The 25,723-nt window shown below is 41.5% G+C and overlaps 1 long non-coding RNA gene across 1 annotated transcript in view; it reads left to right on the top strand.

Annotated features, from left to right (window-relative positions):
• The window catches only part of LOC130273094 (uncharacterized), a 117,434-nt gene that overhangs the window by 76,998 nt on the left and 14,713 nt on the right, over positions 1 to 25,723 (top strand). The window contains exon 2 of the long non-coding RNA XR_008843869.1: positions 11,862 to 11,977. This is a non-coding gene — a long non-coding RNA (uncharacterized LOC130273094). The remainder of the gene's footprint in view (positions 1 to 11,861; positions 11,978 to 25,723) is intronic.

Here is a 25,723-nt window from a genome sequence, read left to right as displayed (position 1 = left end):
ATTTTCTCACACTTATTTTCTACCTCAATTGTCGGGTTGGTATTTTTTATTATTTTACAGGCGCTGCAAGCTTTGCAGAAAGAAGCCTTTTTTAGTGGGTAAGAAATTGCTACTATTAAGAGCTGGTGATTTTTTTGTTGATTTAACCCCTTAAGGACGCAGGACGTAAATGTACGTCCTGGTGCGGTGGTACTTAACGCACCAGGACGTGCATTTACGTCCTGTGCATAACCGCGGGCATCGGAGCAATGCCCGTGTCATGCGCGGCTGATCCCGACTGCTGATCGCAGCCAGGGACCCGCCGGCAATGGCCGACACCCGCGATCTCGCGGGCGTTCGCCATTAATCCCTCAGGTGCCGGGATCAATACAGATCCCGGCATCTGCGGCAGTGCGCGAATTGAATGAATGATCGGATCACCCGCAGCGCTGCTGCGGGGATCCGATCATTCAGAACGCCGCACGGAGGTCCCCTCACCTTCCTCCTTCTGGCTCCCGGCGTCTCCTGCTCTGGTCTGAGATCGAGCAGACCAGAACAGAAGATCGCCGATAACACTGATCTGTTCTATGTCCTATACATAGAACAGATCAGTATTAGCAATCATGGTATTGCTATGAATAGTCCCCTATGGGGACTATTCAAGTGTAAAAAAAAAATTTAAAAAAAATGTAAAAGTAAAAAAAAATAAAATAAAAATCCCCTCCCCCAATAAAAAAGTTAAACGTCCGTTTTTTCTATTTTACCCCCAAAAAGCGTAAAAAATAAATTTTATAGACATATTTGGTATCGCCGCGTGCGTAAATGTCCGAATTATTAAAATAAAATGTTAATGATCCCGTACAGTGAACGGCGTGAACGAAAAAAAAAAGTCCAAAATTGCTACTTTTTTAATACATTTTATTAAAAAAATTCTAAAAAATGTATTAAAAGTTTTTTATATGCAAATGTAGTATCAAAAACAACTACAGATCATGGCGCAAAAAATGAGCCCACATACCGCCGCTTATACGGAAAAATAAAAAAGTTAGAGGTCATCAAAATAAAGGGATTATAAACGTACTAATTTGGTTAAAAAGTTTGTGATTTTTTTAAGCACAACAATAATAGAAAAGTATGTAATAATGGGTATCATTTTAATCGTATTGACCCTCAGAATAAATAACACACGTCATTTTTACCATAAATTGTACGGCATGAAAACGAAACCTTCCAAAATTAGCAAAATTGCTTTTTTCTTTTTAATTTCCCCACAAAAATAATGTTTTTTGGTTGCGCCATACATTTTATGATATAATGAGTTATGTCATTACAAAGAACAACTGGTCATGCAAAAAACAAGCCCTCATACTAGTCTGTGGATGAAAATATAAAAGAGTTATGATTTTTAGAAGGCGAGGAGAAAAAAATGAAAACGTAAAAATTTCATTGTCTGAGTCCTTAAGGCCAAAATGGGCTGAGTCCTTAAGGGGTTAATAGTGGGGGCTATTTTTATTCCGATGGTGGGTGCTTTTTTATATAAAAAAGAGGGAGTCTGTGGAAGGATGTCCCCCAGTATTTTATCACTGCAGAGGACATTCCAATACCGTTTTACTATTTTTCTAAAGGCGAAGCTTTGATTGTTGAATTGTGTTATAATGGGAATTTTTATTGTTTTCTGTTTTTCCATATTGATGTTTTTTTCCTCCTTTTCTTGTTTTTCTTTAAATATTAATGATGTTCTGTCTGTTTCCTGTATTTGTTCTTGTATTGTTATCAAAGGGGCTTTCTCATATCCCTTTACTATTAATTTGTCCCTTAAGATGGTAGCTTCCTTATCATATTGGGTTGTGTCTGTGCAGTTTCTGCGCAGTCTGAGGAACTGGCTTTTAGGTATGTTAGTTAGCCAGCTTGGGAGATGGCAGCTGTCCATTCTAATAAAGCTGTTGCTGTCTGTTGGTTTGTGATAGGTGAAGATGGTAATTTGGTCATTTAAAATAGAAATGGTGAGATCCAAGAAATGTACAGTAGTCTGGCTATATGTGGCTGTAAAATTGAAAAAATATTCATTTTTATTAATATCAATTAAAAAAGAGTCCAAGCTCTCCACTCCACCTTTCCAGATAAAAATGACATCGTCGATGAACCTCTGCCAGAGGATGAGGCTCGCACCAAGCTGGCCCCCCTGGAAGATAGTAGATTCCTCCCAGAGGCCCACATACAGATTAGAATAGCTTGGTGTGAACCTCGTCCCAATCGCCGTGCCCCATGTCTGATTGTAAAAAGCGTCTTCATATTTAAAATAGTTATGGTTTAAAATGAATTTAATACATTCTCCAATGAAGTGGATCTGGCCCTCAGGCATAATTCCTTGTTTCCGTAAAAAATGTTCCGATGCCTCCCGTCCTTTAGAATGTTCTATCACTGTATATAGTGACGTGATGTCAAGGGTGCCAATAATATAATCCTTATTCCATATAGTTTCTTGTAATAGTTGAAGTATGTGTGATGTATCTTTTAAGTATGCTGGGAGCTTTTCCACTTTTTTCAATTCAACTGGTGACAGAAAGTCAAGCAGATTTGTAAATTACATCTATTTAAAAATATGAACTCTTTCAGTACTTTGCAGCTGATGTATGCTCCAGAGGAAGTTGTGTAGTTCTTTTGTGTCTGACCACAGTGCTCTCTGCTGCCACCTCTGTCCATGTCAGGAACTGTTCAGAGTAGGAGCAAATCCCTATAGCAAACCTTTCATGCTCTGGACAGTTCCTGACATGGACAGAAGTGGCAGTATAGAGCACTGTGGTCAGACAGGAAAGGACTACACAACTTCCTCTGGAGCATACAGCAGCTGATAAGTAATTTATAAATCTGTATAACTATCTGGCACCCTTTAACATTAGGGGACATTATGTAAAAAGGGCTACTAGTTGCTTAAAGGGGTACTCCGCCCCTAGACATCTTATCCCCTATCCAAAGGATAGGGGATGAGATGTCAGATCGCTGGGGTCCCGCTGCTGGGGACCCCCGGGATTGCCGCTGCGGCAACGCGCTATCATTACTGCACAGAGTGAGTTCGCTCTGCACGTAATGAAGGGCAATACAGGGGCCAGACTATCGTTATGTCACGGCTCTGCCCCTTGTGATGGCATGGCCCGCCCCCTCAACACATGTCTATGGGAGGGGGCATGGCAGTCGTCACGCTCCCTGCCATAGACTTGCATTAAGGGGGCGGGCGGTGATGTCATGAGGGGCAGAGCCATGTCATCACGCTGCTCCCTCCCCTGTATCGCCCGTCATTACGCACAGAGCAAACTCCGGTGCCGCAGCGGCGATCCCGGGGGTCCCCAGCAGCAGGACCCCGGTGATCTGACATCTTATCCCCTATCCTTTGGATAGGGGATAAGATGTCTAGGGGTGGAGTACCCCTTTAAAGGTTATTTTGGGTTCCTATGTGACCTCATAGACTATTATACTCCTAGATCTTTGGGGAGAATAATAGTGGTCTTGAGTTTTTCCTCCATTTGTACATAATCTGATTTTCATCACATCGATTAAAAACACCTGACACTAATTTCATCTTCAAATTATCTGCTAATCCTAAAGGTTCGCATACCTTTTAAAACTCACAGATACAGTGCCTTGAATAAGTCATCTGAAAAGTGTTCAAGGCATATGTATTCACCCCCTTTACTGTGAAACCCCAAAGGAAGATCAAGTGAGATCAATTGCTATTTCTAGTCTCATTTGTAAGGCTACATTCACACTACTGTTTCACCCTGTCAATTACGGCCTTCAAACTCCCTTTTTTGGGGGAGTTTGACGCCCGTCAAAGATGGTGCAAGCACTATTTTTTTCTCCCGCTATTCTCCCCTGTGGTCCTTATGGCCGCCACACTACCCGGTCATAACAGTAGTGTGAAAGGGGCCTAAGTGACATAATTATTAAATAAGGTTTACCTGTCTGCAATTTAATCTCAGTACAGATACATCTGTTCTGTGAATGTCTCAGAGTTTGTTAGAGAGAATTACTGAACAAACAGCAGCATGAAGGCCAAGGAGCTCACCAAACAGGTCAGGGATAAAATTGTGGAGAAGTACAAAGCACGGTTAGGTTATACAAAAAAAATTCCAAACTTTGAACATCACACTGAGTGTCATGACCGACTGGGTGAACAGGGAGAGTGAACCCTAAACTGAGCCTAAAAACACTCTCCCTGCCTACTTGCCCATCCATCCTAAATGATGGATCAACAACTGGGCGCCAGTCCATTCCTGCGTTAAAGTGCAGGTCACAGGTCTGAAACGGAAGAGTACTAGACAACAGATATACCAGTCAGGATACAAATACTAAAAGGGCAGAATTTAAACAGGCAAACTGATCAAGAACATAGGACACTGTCCACAAACAGGTACAAGTACAAAGGACAAAGCTCAGATCAACCAAACAGGATATAAATATAGGACACTGTTCACACTGGACATAAGACTAGGAAATAGAATAAACTACATAACAAAACAGGAATAAACTCAATCCCACAGATAACCTTTAGTAGACAAAGACAATAAACAATGCCCCCAGGGTCCCCTACACAAATGTAAAAGATATCTTATGCTAAACAGGCATAAACACAATACCCCAGAACCACCAGAAGACACAGGAATGTCCTGATACTTTAATGCAATCTCCCAGAGTCCACCATGGAGCACGAAGATCTCTTGCCCTAATTCTCAATTCCTCGGAGTCAACATGGACAGGTAACAGGGATATCTTGGTACAGAAACACAGAAAACGGATACAAGAGAAAAAACTGTGTGAACAGATACATAACAAAAAAGAATATACAAATCCTAAAACCAACTAATCAAACACAGATAAGCATGCTGCATAACCATGGCTAAAACCTAGAACATACAAAGTGCATGCTAAAGCAAACATAGTAGAATTAAAGCTCAAAGAGTGTTTCACCAAGAGCTCTATAGCAGCATGTCAAGCAAGTAGCAGCAAGACAGGATGTCAAGAAGTCTATATGTAATGATCTCAATCACCAGCCCCAGAATGCAAAAAAAACTCTGGTTAAATAACCGCACCCAAGTTCTCATTCGTTCAGAGCATTAACTATTACCTATCCAGGTAGAGTCACTAAACTACTTCAGCAGTATGAGGAAAAAACTATACAGTGGTCATGTCTCACATCAACACCAAATGCTTGAGACCAAAGTACAAAAGTAACAAATATATTTATCTTTATTGAATTTACCAAGTAAAAACGAGTAAAACATAAATAATATGAGAGGTAAGACGGTTAAAGTACAGGAAGATAGATAGCAAGGTGGGAGGACATATAGTCATCAGGATAAGAATATAGGAATAAAGCATATAAAGTGCAGGATGGCACTCTCTTATGCACATAGAATATAAGAATGATCATACAGCAATACATGATTAAGGCATGATAGGAGAGAGAAAACATCAAACTGATATATAATGACAAAATACAAATAGTAATGAATGATATTGCACCCTGCCTGAACTCCTCACCTCTGCCCCAAACGCGTTTTCGCACCTGCTTCGTCAATAGCAAACTGCTCTGAACAAATTAGTGTGTGAGTACACACCTAAACAGAAAAATACAAAAACAAATAAACGGACATTACACTTAGCACCAAAAAATCTATAATCAGAAAATAGAATCTACCAAGACAAGCTGTGAAAGAAAATAATTCAGAGACGCAACAAAGAGGCTGCAAAGATTAAGAGCTGAGGGGGGAAATGGTCATAGGACAACTATTAGTCATGTACTTCACAAATCTGAAAGATGTTGTTGAAAGTGAGCTACAAGAAATCTCATTTGGAGTTTGTCACAAAGAAGGGACTCTGGGCAGATGGAAACAAAATTGAACATTTGAATGTGTGCCGGAAACCCAACACTGTCCTCACCCTGAGCACATCATCCCCATGGTGAAACATGATGGTGGAAGCAACATGCTAGTCGAGGCTTTCAGCAAGTACAAGGAAACCAGTCAGAATTTATGGAAAGATGGATGAAAATTTGATGCAGTCAACAAAATACTTGAGACTGGGATGGAGGTTCATCTTTTAGCAGAACAATAGGGGAGATTTATCAAAACCTGTGCAGAGGAAAAGTTGACCGGTTGGCCATAGCAACCAATTAGATTGCTCCTTCAATTAAAAAAAAAAAGCCTCTGAAAATAAGCAATCTGAAAGAAGTTGCTATGGGCAACTGGTCAACTTTTCCTCTGCACAGGTTTTGATAAACCTCCCCCAATGACCCTAAAAATACAGCCACAAAAGAATGGTTATGATCAAAGCATGTAAATGTCATAAAATGGCCATAGCCAGACCAGCCCAGATCCGAATCCAATTAAGAATCAATGGCAACACCTGGCAATTGCTGCTTACAGACGTCTCCATCCAATCTGACTGAGCTTTAGCTTTTTTTTTTGTCAAATAGAACAGAGAAACATTTCCATCTGCAGATGTGCAAAGCTGGTGGAGACATAACCTAAAAGACTTAAATGGGTACTCCGATGCTTGACATCTTATCCCCTATCCAAAGGATAGGGGATAAGATGTCTGATCAAGGGGGTCTGTCTGCCCCCTTCTATAGACATGAATGGAGGGGGTGTGGTGTGACATCACAAGGGGGCATGGCGTGAAGTCACGACCACGGCAACAGTGTACCCCTTTAAAGCTGTAAATTATGTAAGAGGTGGAGCTATCAAGTATTCACTTGGGGAATGCAAACTTAAAACAGTTGCCAACTTTATTGTTCTCAAGTCTGTTTGTGTCAACACTAATGTTAAGCAAGCTGAGCGCGGTGAAACCAGGATTTCGGGTTTGTCACGGCTTTCTGAACTTAAGAATTTTTACTGGTTCAGCTCGTGTGAACTGGTAAAGTGCAAAATAATCATCAAACACATGGTGGTTTAACACCCAGGGGAAACAGGAAGCACAATGAGCAGTGAAATGGTGTCAGGGGGACCAACATATCACATGATAACCCAGGTTATCATATGATTTGCTGGTTTATGTGTCAATTGGCTCAAAGACCAAGAGGAGACAGCAACAGGCTGCAGTCAGAGCTGGAGATGGACAGAAAGAGAGAGAGAGAGAGAGAGAGAGAGAGAGAGAGGCAGAGATAGGACAGACAGAGGGAACAAATAGAAACAGAGAGTGTGTTTGAACAGGAGCCAGAATCCTTATCCTAACTATAACATCTGCAGTGTACAAATTCTATAGGGCTATATATGAATCCACAACAAAGAAGTAATCATTCCCAGCCTCTGTGTGTAGGTTATCCCTTCCTACACAAGCCTTATTATGTACCACAAAGGCCAGGAAGCCTTTTTTAAAGCTCATGCAAGAAAAAAACAGTACAAGTACTGAACTGAGCAAAGCCGTGCTGCATAAATGCAGCATATCACCTTTACTCACATCTACAGGGATTAATCTTACAAACAGTATATCTACCAGTTGTAACATAGCAGTGGACTAAAAAGCATGTGCAATTATAACACATCAGCCTTTTGAAGACACTGTATGTTTATTTTCTTGGTTCAATGAAACACGCATTATATCCCCCTAGTTTTGTGATAGCAGCGAACTAAAAAGTGTGTGCAAGTGACACGCATCTGCCTTGTAAATTCACTGTAGTTTATTTTTCTGGTTCATTGAAGCACGTATTATATCTTTCTAGTTGTGTGTTAGCTGCTTACTAAAAAGCTGTTGCAAGTGACACACATCTGAATTGTAAAGGCTCTCTTTGTGAATATTCTTGGATTCATCAAACTTGCATTATACCTACCTGGTTTTAAGATAGCAACGCAGTTCAAAGCGTTAAAAGTTAAAGTTGACCAGCAGGTGAATGAAAAATCATTCCAAATCAATCAAAATAACATGAAAATCTTTTACAATATACCTGAAAAAAATATGTCCGGTAAAGGAATTATCTGTCCCAGATGCTCTCTTTCCTCATCTCTGTCTTTGCTTACCCCCCCCCCCCCACACACACACTGCTATGTAGAAGGATTGCACGATCCATGACAAGCAGTTGTGTCAAGGTCAGCCTTTGGAGTGTGTTGCTGAGTTGGTGAGTGGGGACGCAGTGGCCGAGCATAGCACTAGTGGGACTGGTTGTAGGGAATACTGTAAGACATCATTGTGGATGTGCTGAGGGGAAACAAGGAGGCCACGATCACACATCAGAAATTCTTACTTAGAGGAGTGGTGTAGATGATAAAAAAAAAAGAGTTTAAAGAGGAGGATATCAGCAGGTCTGTTGGTCTGAGCAGCTCAGGAGCAAGTGACGGTGACACAGGTACAGGATCGGAAACCTTGCGAAAAAGTGTTTTCTAGAACGGGCACAGTCCGGTGGTGATGTACCTAACTATATACGGTATCCTGCCATGCAGAAATTCTTTACTATCTTTCCAGATGCAGGAAACTAAGCACAGTGCCATATCTGCAGAGAGAAAGTAAAACACAGCCAGGGTCTAGCTTTCAGAATTAGGCCTCTATGTCAGCACATGGAGAGGTATCACAAGACCTGTCTACAAGTATCCCTAGTCCACCAATCCCTGCTATCTGGTGGCTACAGCTAACACTAGCTCACCACTGCCTGCTATCCACTGGCTAAAGTTTCCACTAGTCTCTGCTGTGCACAATCATGTGGTGGGCCAGTTGTCAGTGTGCAGCTAAATTCGAGAGGAGCAGAATTGATCTACTTCTAGCCAAGCCCGGGCCGCCTGGAAAAAATGTAATCAAATATAATTTTGAACCTCCTGCTTTACGCAGGCTACTACTATTCTTACCAGTCTGATTCTTCCTGCAGTATGCTGCATACTAGAGGTACCACTATCCTTCTTGCTGCTGCTACTTCTAACCAGACATGGGCTACCTGGCAAAATTTTAATCAAATCACTTTTTGAACCTCCTGATGTATATAGGATATTACAACTTACCATTCTGCCTCCCCTGCTGTATGCTGGCTTCCAGAAGTCCCACTAGTTCACCATCACCCTTGCTGCTGCTACCTCCAGCCAGGCCTGTGCTGCCTAGCAAAATTTGATAAATCTGAATTTTGAAACCTCTTGCTGTCCGCTGGCTACTATAAGTCCTAGTCTGGCCTCACTCTTGCTGCTGCTACCTCCAGCCAGGCCTGGGATGCCTAGCAAAATTTGATAAATCTGAATTTTGAAACCTCTTGCTGTGCGCTGGCTACTAATAGTCCTAGTCTGGCCTCACCCTTGCTGCTGCTACCTCCAGCCAGGTTTGGGCCACCTGGCTGGAAAAATGTAAAATGAATTAATTAACTTTTCAACCTCCTGCTGTACTCTGCATACTACTAGTAACACCAATCCACCATCACCCTACTTCCAGCCAGGCCTACATGTACACAACCCATAATCCCCTTTTCATAAAAAAAAGCTACTTTTTTTCACTATTTTGGGACAACAATTCTGTTGCTACTAACAGATGGATAATTTTTGGAAAACTTGGAAAAATCCATGCCACCTTCTTCACTTGCCAGACACAAAAGCTATTGCTACTTCCAAAAAGGGATCATTTTTGGAATGCTTGGAAAAAGCCACTGCATCTTCTGATACCTCCATGTGCATTTTAACACCGGAAGGCATCTAATGTTTTTCCTGATGGGCAACAGGGGTGGGTAGGGCAGGTTTAGCATGTTATTATATGTGTGTATGTGTGGTTTATATGTATTGTTAGTAATAAAAAACAAAAAAATAATAAAAATAAATTAAATTTAAAAAAGTCAACCAGGGATACTTTATGCCACTTTACTTCACTAGTGTGAATAAGCCAAAAAAAATCCACAAGCGCATTAAAGAAGCTGTTAGTTACCATGGGTTACCGCATGATCCCATAACTGAGCCTAAAAAACACTTAAAAACAACTTGAATACATTCCTAGCAGTGTTAAACAAGGCTTTAGAGCTGTTAGGCTGTGTTATTAACGTGTTAAGGGGCTTATTCAATTGTGGGTTCGCGTTAAACCATACTGACAATTTTGGAAAAATTTGGCAAACGCAACGAGTCAAACTTTTCTAAAGTTTGCTCATCTCTAATCACCACATTTTGGCTCTTAATATTGTTTTTGTCACAATAAAGGCCCGTCTAAAAGCTGCCACATCACAGAGATATTCTGAGCAGAGATTCTGTCTGCAGCTAGCGCTGCCAAAATTTGGTGGTAGAACCGTGCAGCCATGCCCCATCTCCATAGATGGCATTGTAGTCCAGTCAGATTTGCACCAAAAAATTTACATGTTCATTCTTTTGGTGCTTCCTGAATCTTAAATTTCAGCTGCAATATTTTCTGCTGTGGAAATTTCACAGTGTGAATGGTGCAGCAGAATCCCATCAAAAACAATGGGACAATGCAGAAAACAGAATTTTTTAGGCAGAAATTCAGCAGTGTGAATGGCCTTTAAAAGGTATTTTGCAATTTCAAAGTACAGTACGGTGCAAGTTGTGCTGATCAAATGGTAAATGTCTATATAATTCTATTTGAATTCCAACTGATAACAGTAGCAAAAGGGGCAAAAAGTCTAAGGGGGTGAATCACTTAGGCTAAGTTTCCATTTTATTTCTGGCAGTTTTTTGAGTACTGCCACTGCAGTTTTTGAGCCAAAGTCAGAATTGGATCCATAAGGGAGGAGAAGTATAAGTCCTTCCTTTATCTGTCCTATTCCTTTTGAATACACTTCTGGCTTTGGCTCAATAACTGCAGTGGCAGATATCCAAAAACTGCCAGAAAGAAAACCAAGTGGAAACTTAGCCTTAGGGAGGAGAAGTGTAAGTTCTTCCTTTATATGTCCTATACATTTTGAATACACTTCTGGCTTTGGCTCAAAAAGTGCAGTGGCAGTTTTATAAAAACTGCCAGAAAAAAAAAAAAACAAGTGGAAACTTAGCCTTACGCAAGGCAGTGTATGTAATATTGGATCTTAGTTAGTACGGTCGAAAAAAGACATATTTCCATCAAGTTTAACCAGGGAATTGAAGGGTGGGGTGTGGCGCGATATTGGGGAAGGGATGGGATTTTATATTTCTTCATAAGCATTAATGTTATTTTGTTCCAGGAATGTATCTAATCCTGTTTTAAAGCTGTTAATTTTTCCTGCTGTGACCAGTTCCTGAGGTAGACTGTTCCATAAGTTCACAGTTCTCATGGTAAAGAAGGCGTGTTGCCCCTTGAGACTAAACTTTTTCTTCTCCAGATGGAGGGAGTGCCCCCTCGTCCTTTGGGGGTGGGGGGGTTTAACCTGGAACAGTTTTTCTCCATATTTTTTGTATGGGCCATTAATATACTTATATACGTTTATCATATCCCCCCTTAAACGTCTCTTCTCAAGACTAAACAATTGTAACTCCTTTAATCGCTCCTCATAGCTAAGATGTTCCATGCCCCATATTAGTTTAGTCGTGCGTCTCTGCACCCTTTCCAGCTCCACAGTGTCCCTTTTATGGACTGGTGCCCAAAACTGAACAGCATATTCCAGGTGAGGCCGTACCAATGCTTTATAAAGGGGGGAGTATTATGTCCCTGTCCCTTGAGTTGATGCCTCTTTTTATACATGACAATATCCTGCCGGCCTTGTTTCTCAACAAATAAATGACTAAGTCTAATATGTTTGACCCATTTGTTTGATTTAGTTATTTTATCTATTTTTAGGACTTGTGTAAAAAGCTGATGTAGTTTTAGTTCAAAATGATGGAGAACTATAGAAAATTCAGATTATTCATGATTATTCTCTTTCTCCTCCTGTAAACTGTTTTGTTTTCTTCTGGTTAGGTTCTACTGCTGTTTTTTTACTGGCTCCCATTAACCACTTCCCGTTACAGGATGTATGAATAGGTCTTGCATTCTCTCTGCACTCTTTGATGCTGTGCCGAAGATCAGAAGCACCGGTGCTGGATTTAAGTTTTAAAAGGAGCTTAAAGGGGTTATCCACCATAAGGTGATTTTTGTTCCTACATGGCAGACAGTAATGGACATGCTTAGGAAAAATCTGTGCTTGTCTTGGACTAAATGTCTATGTTGTGAGTCCACTATAATGCTGCTGCTATCTGTTTGTTAAATTGCGATTTTGTGTTGGAGTTCTCGCCCTCAAACTACAAGTCCCATGATTCCTTGTTTGTAAGTGTGAGATCACTTTTCTCTCACCCACACATCAGCTGAAGCACACCTGAGCTCCCTACCATGCTGTGCTGTTTTTGAAACTACAATTCCCCAGTGGTTGCTCCACCCATTGAAGCAGACAGGCTCCCTTTGAACACCTGACTATTGATGCAATCTCTCGGGCCACACCGAAACCTGGGAAAACCTGAAAGGACACTCATTTTGCATGCTATTAAAAATAAACATTGGGGCAAAGATCACATAAGAATTGTGAGACCAGCAATCAAACACAGGTACAGACACTATACTATGAACTTTACTAACTTTACAGCGCCTGTAGCATAGTCAAATAAAATAAATCCTAGAATACCTCTTTAATACATTATCCCCTTTGTATTTGGACACTCATGGTTAGTTTTCCACTTAGAAAAAGTTTTTGAAAACTTTCCATTGTTTAACTTAACAATTAACATCTTGCTTGTTGGGGGCCATGTTTTCTTTTCATTAGTTAAGTTCTGCTTGGAGCAATAATAATGTCATTATGTGAACATGAAAGACTGCAAGTACTACTTGATGTGGTGGTGGTAGGGATACCACCAGCAGATGCCGAAACGCGCTGTCCCAATACTTTCAATAAAAATCGTTATCCAGCACCGCCTGAGTTTCCCAGTAATTTCACCACTTGAGCAGCGCCTCTACTGTACCGGCTTTTTTCCACTATTTCTCCCCACCAGTTAAACAATATGTCCAGAATGTTTTCCCTTCTGAACTGTAACTATCTGATATTGTAAAAGTCTATGGCAGAGGTCTGTATTTAGTGTAGGATCTTGATGCATTGCTGTAATATTGCAGAGAACCAGTAGAGGGCACTAGGACATCACTATTAAATTTAGAGAAAATTTGCAAAGCGCGCAAATGTCAAGTGCATATTTCATTACAAGAACCAAAATTTACATTACAGAATATTATTTCTGAGTTATGAAATTATCTTTAGATGAGATGCAGTTAAAGTGGTACTCCGGAGGATTTAAAAAAAGTGTTTTCAAATCAGCTGGTACCAGAAAGTTATACAGATTAGAAAATTACTTCCATGTAATAATCTTAACCTTTCCAGAACTTATAAACTACTGAATGCTCCAGAGGAAGTTGTGAAGTTCTTTTTAGTCTGACCACAGGGCTCTCTGCTGACACATTTGTCCGTGTCAGGAACTGTCCTGAGCAGGATAGGTTTGCTATGGGGATTTGCAACTGCTCGGGACAGTTCCTGACATGAACGGAGGTGGCAGCAGAGAGCACTGTGGTCAGACTCAAAAGAGCTACACAACTTCCTCTCGAGCATATAGCAGCTGATAAGTACTGGTAGGAGTAAGATAATTAACCCCTTAAGGACCGAGCCCTTTTTCACCTTAAGGACCAGAGCATTTTTTGCAATTCTGACCACTGTCACTTTAAACATTAATAACTCTGGAATGCTTTTAGTTATCAATCTGATTCCGAGATAGTTTTTTCGTGACATATTCTACTTTAACTTAGTTGTAAAATTTTGTGGTATCTTGCATCCTTTCTTGGTGAAAAATCCCCAAATTTGATGAAAAAAATGAAAATTTTGCATTTTTCTAACTTCGAAGCTCTCTGCTTGTAAGGAAAATCGATATTCAAAATAATTTTTTTTTGGGTTCACATATACAATATGTCTACTTTATGTTTGCATCATAAAATTTATGAGTTTTTACTTTTGGAAGACACCAGAGGGCTTCAAAGTTCAGCAGCAATTTTACAATTTTTCACAAAATTTTCAAACTCGCTATTTTTCATGGACCAGTTCAGGTTTGAAGTGGATTTGAAGGGTCTTCATATTAGAAATACCCCATAAAAGACCCCATTATAAAAACTACACCCCCCAAAGTATTCAAAATGATATTCAGTAAGTGTAGTAACCCTTTAGGTGTTTCACAGGAATAGCAGCAAAGTGAAGGAGAAAATTCAAAATCTTAATTTTTTACATTCGCATGTTCTTGTAGACCCAATTTTTGAATTTTTGCAAGGGATAAAAAGGAGAAAATTTTTACTTATATTTGAAACCCAATTTCTCTCGAGTAAGCACATACCTCATATGTCTATGTTAATTGTTCAGTGGGCGCAGTAGAGGGCTCAGAAGGGAAGGAGCGACAAATGGTTTTTGGGGGGCATGTCACCTTTAGGAAGCCCCTATGGTGCCAGGACAGCAAAAAAAAAAACATGGCATACCATTTTGGAAACTAGACCCCTCAGGGAACGTACCAAGGGGTAAAGTGAGCCTTAATACCCTACAGGTGTTTCACGACTTTTGCATATGTAAAAAAATTTTTTTTTTTTACCTAATATGCTTGGTTTCCCAAAATTTTTACATTTTTAAAAAGGGTAATAGCAGAAAATACCCCCCAAAATTTGAAGCCCAATTTCTCCCGATTCAGAAAACACCCCATATGGTAATGAAAAGTGCTCTGCTGGCGCACTACAGGTCTCAGAAGAGAAGGAGTCACATTTGGCTTTTTGAAAGCAAATTTTGCTCTGGGGGCATGCCGCATTTAGGAAGCCCCTATGGTGCCAGAACAGCAAAAAAAAAACACATGGCATACCATTTTGGAAACTAGACCCCTCGGGGAACGTAACAAGGGGTAATGTGAACCTTAATACCCTACAAGTGTTTCACGACTTTTGCATATGTGAAAAAATTATATTTTTTCTTACCTAAAATGCTTGGTTTCCCAAAATTTTTACATTTTTAAAAAGGGTAATAGCAGAAAACACCCCCAAAATTTGAAGCCCAATTTCTCCCGATTCAGAAAACACCCCATATGGGGGTGAAAAGTGCTCTGCTGGCACACTACAGGTCTCAGAAGAGAAGGAGTCACATTTGGCTTTTTGAAAGCAAATTTTGCTCTGGGGGCATGCCGCATTTCGGAAGCCCCTATGGTGCCAGGACAGCAAAAAAAAAAACACATGGCATACCATTTTGGAAACAAGGGGTTAAGTGAACCTTTATACCCCACAGGTGTTTCATGACTTTTGTATATGTAAAAAAAAATTTTTTTTTTTACCTAAAATGCTTGTTTTCCCAAAAATTTTTACATTTTTAAAAAGGGTAATAGCAGAAAATCCCCCCCAAAATTTGAAGCCCAATTTCTCCCAAGTACGGCGATACCCCATATGTGACCCTAAACTGTTGCCTTGAAATACGACAGGGCTCCAAAGTGAGAGCGCCATGTGCATTTGAGGCCTAAATTAGGGACTTACATAGGGGTATTCTACGCCAGTGATTCCCAAACAGGGTGCATCCAGCTGTTGTAAAACTCCCAGCATGCCTAGACAGTCAGTGGCTATCTGGCAATACTGGGAGTAGTTGTTTTGCAACAGCTGGAGGCTCCGTTCTGGAAACAGTGGCGTACCAGACGTTTTTCATTTTTTTGGGGAGGGGGGCTGTGTAGGGGTATGTGTATATGTAGTGTTTTTTACTTTTTATTTTGTGTTAGTGTAGTGTTTTTAGGGTACAGTCGCACGGGCGGGGGTTCACAGTAGTTTCTCGCTGGCAGCTTGAGCTGCAGCAGAAAATTTGCCGCAGCTCAAACTTGCAGCCGGATACTTACTGTAATCCTCCGCCCATGTGAGTGTACCCTGTACGTTCACATTGGGGGGGGGAACATCCAGCTGTTGCAAAACTACAACTCCCAGCATGTACGGTTTATCAGTGGATGCTGGGAGTTGTAGTTTTGCAACCGCTGGAGGCTCCGTTTTGGAAACAGTGGCGTACCAGACGTTTTTAATTTTTATTGGGGAGGGGGGCTGTGTAGGGGTATGTGTATATGTAGTGTTTTTTACTTTTTATTTTATTTTGTGTTAGTGTAGTGTAGTGTTTTTAGGGTACAGTCGCACGGGCGGGGGGTTCACAGTAGTTTCTCGCTGGCAGTTTGAGCAGCGGCAGAAAATTTGCCGCAACTCAAACTTGCAGCCGGATACTTACTGTAATCCTCCGCCCATGTGAGTGTACCCTGTCTATCAGTGCATGCTGGGAGTTGTAGTTTTGCAACAGCTGGAGACACACAGGTTGTGAAACACCGAGTTTGGTAACAAACTCAGTGTTTTGCAACCAGTGTGCCTTCAGCTGTTGCAAAAGCTACAACCCCCAGCATGTACAGACAGCGGAAGGGCATGCTGGGTCTTGTAGTTATGCAACAGCCGGAGGCATACTACATTGGCTGGGGATGCTGGGGATTGTAGTTATGCAACAGCTGGAGACACACTGGTTTGCTACTTAACTCAGTGTGCCAAAACTACAACTCTCAGCAGTCACCGACAGCCAACGGGCATGCTGGGAGTTGTAGTTATGCAACCACTAGATGCACCACTACAACTCCCAGCATGCACTTTAGCTGATTGTACAAGCTGGGAGTTGTAGTTATACAACAGCTGAAGGTACACTTTTCCATAGAAAGAATGTGCCTCCAGCTGTTGCAAAACTACAAGTCCCAGCATGCCCATAAGGGCATGCTGGGAGTTGTGGTGGTCTGCCTCCTGCTGTTGCATAACTACAGCTCCCAGCATGCCCTTTTTGCATGCTGGGAGCTGTTCCTAAGCAACAGCAGGAGGCTGTCACTCACCTCCTGCTGCTGCTCCACGATGCCGCCGCACAGGTCAGTCCCTCGCCGCCACTGTCGCTCCTGGAGCCCCGATCCCAACAGGGACGCCGGGGATCGGGGTCCCCAGCACCGGGGGTCGTCTTCCCGCACCCGCTCACGTCCTCTGGAAGAGGGGCGGAGCGGGTTGCGGGAGTGACACCCGCAGCAGGCGCCCTGATTGGTCGGCCGGGAATCCGGCCGATGAATCAGGGCGATCGTGAGGTGGCACCAGTGCCACCTCACCCCTGCTGGCTCTGGCTGTTCGGGGCCGTCTCTGACGGCCCCGATCAGCCAGTAATTCCGGGTCATCGGGTCGCTGGAGACCCGATTGACCCGGAATCCGCCGCAGATCGCTGGACTGAATTGTCCAGCGATCTGCGGCAATCGCCGACATGGGGACACATAATGACCCCCCTGGGCGATATGCCGGGATGCCTGCTGAACGATTTCAGCAGGCATCTGGCCCCGGTTCCCCTCCGGCTAGCGGCGGGGGCCGGAAATGCTCAGGGCGTATCCATACGCCCTCGGTCCTTAAGGACTTGGAAACGGGGGCGTATGGATACGCCCTATGTCCTTAAGGGGTTAAATAGAAGTCATTTACAAATCTGTATACTTTTCTGGCACCAATTGATCTGAAATTTTTTTTCCCTCCAGAGTACCACTTTAACAGGCCGAGATCCTAAAAACTGAAGCATCACAAAAAGATGCCAGAAGGCTGTGACCTTTGTACCCATCCAGTGCCTCTTGGCGATGGGCTGGTGTGATACAAATAGTGCCCAGGGTGGACATGACCATTGATACATTCATTGTACTGCAGTGTTTTCCAATCAGGCTGCCTCAAGCTGTTGCAAAACTACAACTCCAAGAATGCCTGTCCGGGCATGCTGGGAGTTGTAGTTTTGCAACAGCTGGAGGCACCCTGGTTGGGAAACACTGCGGTGATGTGTGTATTGCCGCTTAATACAGTGCATTTTATGGTCTGCTGGTAAATGCACAGTGAGCGGCGATGCACACAGTACTGTGTGCATCACTGTTCATTACTGTATTACTGTACCTACAAAAGTGGGAAGTCTGGCAATGCTCTTGTATGTACTTTCCATAGCAGGAAACACCAATAGTATAGTTCTCCATGGAAACAGAGCAGTGTATCGCTGGTGGAGGTTTGGGTGCGGCTGCAGGTGAAGGATATTGCCCAGGGAGGGGGAACATTTTGCACTAGGACTCCATCAGATGTGACATATTGGAAAAATCTGGCAGCTGGTTGTCAGTGTTCAATTATCCTGCAGCGCCACCACAGGGGATGTTAAGCATTACACAGTATACACCCAAGTCAATGGGATGTCTGTGTCTTACAAGATGGGACAGATCCTCCAGAGCGAAAGAAACACTTTGTACCTGACATCCATTATACCATTAGCTTTACTATTAATCTAGATATGATGCAGTAAGTGTGTATAATAAACAGTGTCTATGTCTATTCACGGTTACATTTCTTGTTATTTACCAATGACTAAATGTATTTGCCAGTTCGCTCCTCCTGATTCTAAGATAATTGCTGTATGAATTATGCATTAGATCTGTTCGTTTATCATTTAATGGGTTAAAACATGAACAGGTTTGTTTTATGCAGATAACTTGTGGTTTCAAGGAAAGAATAAAAAAAATTGTAACTATAAAATAAATGAATAGTACAAACCAAAAGAAGAAACTTTTTAATATAACTTATTAGAGAAAAATTCATCTTTCTTAAAGGGGTATTCCGGGATAATTTTTTTCTTTATTTGACTGTGCTACAGGGGCTGTAAAGTTAGTGTAGTTCATAATATAGTGTCTGCATCTGTGTTTGATGGTGGTCTCGCAATTCTTATGTGATCTTTGCCCCGATGTTCACTTTTTGCAGCACACAAAATGTGTGTTCTCCCAGCTTTTCCCAGGTGGCAGTGCAGCCCAAGACATTACATCACTAGTCAGGTGTTGAAAGGCAGCCTGTCTGTGCTTCAATGGGTGGAGCGACCGATGGGTGGGAGGGAGATCATTCTCAATAGGCTGCAGGGAATTCAAGCACAGCATGCATGGAAGGGAGCCTAGCCTAGATATATTAACCCCTTAAGGATCACGTTTTTTTTCCGTTTTTGCACTTTTGTTTGTTTCCTCCTCACCTTTTAAAAATCATAACGCTTTCAATTTTGCACCTAAAGATCCATATGATGGCTTATTTTTTGCGCCACCAATTCTACTTTGCAGTGACATCAGTTATTTTACCCAAAAATCTACGGTGAAACGGAAAAAAAAATAATTGTGTGATGAAATTGAAGAAAAAACGCCATTTTGTAACTTTTGGGGCTTCCGTTTCTACGTAGTACATTTTTCGGGAAAATGACACCTTATATTTATTCTGTAGGTCCATACAATTAAAATGATACCCTACTTATATAGGTTTGATTTTGTCGTACTTCTGTAAAAAAACATAACTACATGCAGAAAAATGTATACGTTTAAAATTGTCATCTTCTGACCCCTATAACTTTTTTATTTTACCGCGTATGGGGCGGTATGAGGGCTCATTTTTAACTGTACCATTTTTGTATTGATCGGACGTTTTGATCGCTTTTTATTCATTTTTTCATAGTATAAAAAGTGACCAAAAATACGTTATTTTAGACTTTGGAATTTTTTTGTGCGTACGCCATTGACCATGCGGTTTAATTAATGATATATTTTTATAGTTCGGACATTTATGCACGCGGCGATACCACATATGTTTATATTTATTTTTATTTACATGTTTTTTTTATGGGAAAAGGGCGGTGATTTGGACATTTAAAGGGTTAAATGTCAACTTTTTTTTACACTTTTTTTTTTTGCAGTGTTATAGCTCCCATAGGGGGCTATAACACTGCACACACTGATCTTATACACTGTTCACTGCAAAGCCATAGCTTTGCATTGATCAGTGTTATCGGCGGTCGATTGCTTAAGCCTGCATCTCAGGCTTGGAGCAATCAATCGCCGAAGAGACGTGCCGGAGGAAGGTAAAAGGACCTCCGCTCGTGTCCCAGCTCATCGAAACACCACATTTTCACTGCGGTGGTCCTGATCAGCCCCACTGAGCAGCCGGGAAGGTTTCACTTTCGTTTTGAACACAGCGTCTAAAGGGTTAATAGTGCGCGGCACCACAATCGCTGCTGCGCGCTATTAGCCCCGTGTCCCGGCTTCAGTTACATGCCAGGACCGACCCGATATGACATGGGGTCACGGCGTGACCCCGCGTTATATCGTGAGAGCCGGCCAAGGACGTAAATATAAGGGGTTAAAAAGTTTCTTCAAGCACCGGCCTGACGAAGTGCTCTGGCACGAGAACGGTCTGTTGCCATCTTGTAGACCCCCGCATGTGTTCCAACTCACTCCCCTGCTTGTAAACCCGTTTTCACCATTCCAGTGAATTAAAGAAGTCCGGACATTTATCAATCTTTGCTTATGTCTTCCTTTTTTTAGTAATTTTTTCTTTACTTTTTTTTTTGCTTATGTGTGACTTATTTATCAACTGGTTTCAGCCTGTTGATCATTTTCTTTCACGTAAGCAATTTTTCCTTTTTTTACTTTGGTAGTAGCTTTTTCTGCTCCATGTTTGAGCTGGAGTAAAGTTAGTCAATTTCTAACCTTTTGCGCAGTTGCGACTGTCGCAGTTAATAAATACCAGACTACCCATTTTAAAATTATTACTACGTAGTTAAGTTTTGGAAAACTTGCTTTTCTCGCTTTCCAGTCAAAATGTCGCACGAAAAATCGCGTAGTCGCAGGTGCGACATTTGTGCGACATCTTTAGTAAAAAAAAAATTAACTAAATCGCTTGATAAATGTCTGTCCTGATGAGTGCTCCGCTTCTGTTCTACCATAAACATCTGACTGAACTACATTGCACAGCGTGTACAGCACCAGACGGGCTACAGGTGTGACCTCCAGGGATAACAGCAGGTAGCTGGTGCCGGGACCACTCCTCTTTCTACGTAATGAAAAAATATATACATGTACATATATATGTGTGTGTATATATATATATATATATATATATATATATATATATATAATGAAAGACAAGAAATTCCCAAAAAAACTAAGGAAAACGTAAAATAAAATAAAAAGTAGGGAGCTCTTGCAACTTAGTCAAGCTCTGTTATAAAGATAAATATTACATTTATGATGCTGGTTTATTGAGGTTTTCATTCTGATTAGAGATGAGCGAACTTACAGTAAATTCGATTCGTCGCGAACTTCTCGGCTCGGCAGTTGATGACTTATCCTGCCTAAATTAGTTCAGATTTCAGGTGCTCCCGTGGGCTGGAAAAGGTGGATACAGTCCTAGGAGACTCTTTCCTAGGAATGTATCCACGTTTCCCAGCCCACCAGAGCACTTGAAGGCTGAACTAATTTATGCAGGAAAAGTCAGCAACCGCCGAGCCGAGAAGTTCATCACGAATCGAATTTACTGTAAGTTCGCTCATCTCTAATTCTGATGTCTAGTGGAGCAGTGCCACAGTGCACTCTAGTGGACCTAAAGTATAACTGCAGCTGGTAACTAATTAAACTATCAATGATGATGATATGATAAATGATGATGATGATGATGATGATGAATGATGATAACAATGAATTATGATATTATTATTGTTATTATTATTAGAGCTAGAGCTTAGAGATAATAAGATAAGACAGCTTGATGGTGATTATACAAATACTAATAATATTTTTTATTATTATTATTCATAATAATAACAATAACATTGTGATAGTTATTATTATTATTATTATTATTATTATTAATAATCCCTATTATCTTCAGTGCCACTATACATTTTGACAAATTTAAAGATAATCTTAACCACAGATGCTTAACCCCTTAAGGCAGTGTTTCCCAGTGTGCCTCTAGTTGTTGCAAAACTACAACTCCCAGCACGGCATACTGAAAGTTGCAGTTTTGCAACAGCTGGAGGCACCCTGGTTAAAAAACACTGCCTTAAGGACTCAGCTAATAAAAATTTTAGCATTTTCATTTTTTTCTCCTCACCTTTTAAGAGCCATAAATGTTATTTTTCCATCCACAGGCTCATACGAGGGTTATTTTTTTTTATTTTTTTTTTTGGTGGAATCAATTGTACTTTGTAGTGACACCTTTTACATTCCATAAAATGTATGGCAAAACAAAAAAAAATATTATTCATGGGTGAAAACTGGAAAAAAAAATTTGAGGAAATTTGTTTTTATGCTGTGCCTTTTATGGTAGAACTGACATGTTTTCTCTATTCTGTGGGTCAATATAATTAAAACAATACCAATAATATACTTAAAAAAGTCAAACTTTTTTGACAAAATAGGTATGTCTACAACCGCCTTAGTGTGGCCCCTATAACCTTTTTGTTTTCTTTGTATATGGGGATGTATGAGGGATAACTTTTTTACACAACAATCTATAGTTTTTATCGGTACCATTCTTGTTTTCATGGGACTTTTTGATCACTTTTTATTCCACTTTTAGGGGTGTGAGGCGACCAAAAATCAGCAATTTTGGACTTTGGGATTATTTTGTCTTTACCGTTCACCGTACAAGATCAATAATGTTATATTTTAATAGTTCAGGCAATCTTGCATGCAATGATACAAAATATGTTTAATTATTTTTTTTTTATTATTTAATTTTAAGTTTTATTAGAGGAGGGGCTTTAAATATTAAAAAGTAAAACTTAGTTTTTTTATTTATTTAAGTTTTTATGTCCTCATAGGGAATTATTACCGTATTTTTCGTCGCTCCGGCATATAAGACGCACCTAGTTTTATAGGATAAAAATCTAGAAAATAAAGATTCTGAACCAAATACAATGTAAAGTATAGGACAGTGATCTTCAACCTGCGGACCTTCAGATGTTGCAAAACTACAGGAGTTGTAGTTTTGCAACATCTGGTGGTCCGCTGGTTGAAGACCACTGGTATAGGAGGCAGTACTCACGTGTCCCCGTCACCGCTCGTCACCGCTGCCCTGGATGTCGCCCTCCATCGCTGTCACCGCGTCCCTGGGGTGTCCCCGTCGCTCCGGAACATCTCTGATGCCCGGTATCCTCGCTCTCCATCGCCACCATGACGCCGCTACGCACGCCGCTCCTATTGGATGACGTGACGGCGTGGGCGGCGACGTGATGACGACGAAGGAGAGCACCGGCCATGCAGGGGATCCCAGCAAGGAGCAGACACCGAGGAGGCAGGTAAGGTCCCTCCCGGTGTCCTGTAAGCTGTTCGGGATGCTGTGATTTCACCTCGGCGGTCCCGAACAGCCCGACTGAACAGCTGGGTTAGTTTTATTTTCGCTTCAGACGCCGTGGTCAGCTTTTATCGCCGCGTCTGAAGGGTTAATACAGGGCATCACTGCGATCAGTGATGTCCTGTATTAGCCGCGGGTCCCGGCCGTTGATGGCCGCAGGAACCGCCGCAATAGGTGTGTATTTGCCTTATAAGGCGCAACAACTTTCCCCCCCAGTTTTGGGGAAGAAAAAGTGCGTCTTATATGGCGAAAAATACGGTATATGCAATGCTATGCTATTATATAGACCATCAGCAGATCAGCGTGGGACCCACACGCAGGACTTAAGAGGACTGGGAAAACGATTGGACCCACACAGTCACGTTGTGGGGGTGACTATAGGCAAGTAAAAGACATGATTGTGGCATTTCAGAAGTTAATAACGGATATCATCGTGACTGGGGTTGAGGGTCATTCACTGTGAGTGGTGTCTGATAGCAGCTATCACTCACCGCCTGTGAAGAGTGCGCAACCCCCACACTTGCTTAATAGACTCACTGTACAATGCAATGTGCATATACGCCGCTGTGCACTAAGGACCAGGCAGCAGCGATGTACATGTAAACATTGATGAAATAAATGTGTGCACTGTGGGGAAGCCATTATGGTAACAGAAATTAACGCAAGATGCAGTTTTACACTATGATTGTATTATAAGGTGCAAAAGCTCAGAGCCATGACAGATGGGATGATGAGGGTTGTCATGACTATTACCTGAACTCAGCTACTCTGCTAACTTCCTCCCAGTGGAGAGGCTAGACTAAAGCTAAGCTTTACAACTTTCTGGAAAGTTTCTTTAATGTGGTGTTAACCCTTTCACAGCCTTCATTCTTGCTTAATTTCATAGCAGGAGACCACAATGTTAAAGAAGCACATGTCCCCCCCCCCCCCCCCCCCCACTATATCATGCACACTCACCATCACTAGTCCTGCAGCACCACTTGTTTTCTTCCAGCACAGCTTCATCCATGTGTTTTATAACTTTAATTTGGTCGTGTGACCGCCAGTCTGACTCTCCAAATCTTTCAATGCCTAATGGTTACAACAGGATGTCAGACTTTCTGTGGTCTACAGGATAACATCATCACCTACCAGACTGGACCCCAAACCAGTGTAGTCTTGCTCTAGCCAGATTAGTGTGCACACCTCTCCTACCTCTGCTTCTGCTATGAAGATTCATCTGAGTGTACCTCATAGGTCTAGTAAGTAAAGTTTATGCTTAGAAAGTGACCTGTTGAAGCTACAGTCTGCTACAAGATAACTACTGTTTCAGGTGCAAGAATCATCTAACCTGAGACAGATCTGGGTTGCATGCATAGTGATCATGGCAGGAGGTTGTCTCTATGTGAGGCCATCTGTTTCAAGTATCCTGTTTCCAGCTCCAATAAGAGCCTACTTGTCAGAAGTGCAGAACCAGCTGAGCAAGGACCCTTCTCCGAATACTTATCTCTTTGTGGACAGTCGGAGTTATTGCTAAGTGACCTTCACGTCACAAAGTTTATTCAGAATCTAACGTAAACCGTCTTCACCACAGTAATAAAACCTATGTAGGTCCTCCACAGTATAGTCTGAGCATTTTTAGCACAATCTGTTGGCACTGTTTATGGGGGGCAGTGCTTTTTCATTTTTAGTGCAAGTACCATTTGCAGTTTTGTTTTTTAAGGTCACTGTGTTGGTAGCATTGAGTTTGATGGCAGTATTATTTGGTACTTCGTATAGGGTTACTATTCTGGCACAGTGGGCATTCTGCTTACATATCTACGGTGCCGTTTCGCAAGATATGCTTCAACTGGCCCAGTTGAAGCATATCTTGCGAAACGGGACCGTAGCCCCGAACGAACGTCCCCCTGTTTTTTGTCCACCCGTGTCTTGCACTGTTTATACCCTTCATGGATCAATAAAGAAGCTTGAAGTTTACGTATTTGGTGAGTTGCCCTGGTTTTCTTTTCTTTTCTCTTTTCTACGGATTGTTTGCATTGGACTTTGCTATTACCAGTGAGCACCATCAGACGTGGTTGAGCCAGCAGAGGCATTGGAGGTCAGGTGCTAACAATTAAGGAAGCAGTGCCGAGTTTGTTCTCTCTACTATTGAATATTGAAACTATTGTATGTTGAGGCCATTGTAAGTTGAGGGATCACTGTATATATATATATATATAAGTGTAGTCTAACTTTTAAATGTAGACTACTGGATAGAGGGATATAAAATAAAATAAATAAGTGTAATCCAGCATGGAGGGATACAGTCGGGAGATGAATTAAGGGGAGCAGAGTGTTCTACCCGGGTGGGGGTATATTTTAGGGAATAATTCTACAGTGCTGGGCTATAATATTTTAGCGGAGATGTTATTCAAGGGATTGCTATGGAACAGTGTATCCAGATGATAAAGGGGTATAACTACATGTTCTTAAACCATGCTATAAATATCTTATTACTAGAACCCATACCTACCTGTGTATATATAAAACCATACACACCTACCCAGCCATTGGATTATATTTTCCCACCATTATAGGCAGACACGTACTCTTTGAGACATTCAATTCTTTATAGGTTAACACCATCGCTGCAATATGCGGA

The sequence above is a fragment of the Hyla sarda genome, chromosome 5 (genome assembly GCF_029499605.1).
Source record: "Hyla sarda isolate aHylSar1 chromosome 5, aHylSar1.hap1, whole genome shotgun sequence".
Taxonomy (NCBI): domain Eukaryota; kingdom Metazoa; phylum Chordata; class Amphibia; order Anura; family Hylidae; genus Hyla; species Hyla sarda.
Note: the sequence above shows the minus strand (reverse complement) of the source record. Positions and strands in the feature narration are given on the sequence as shown.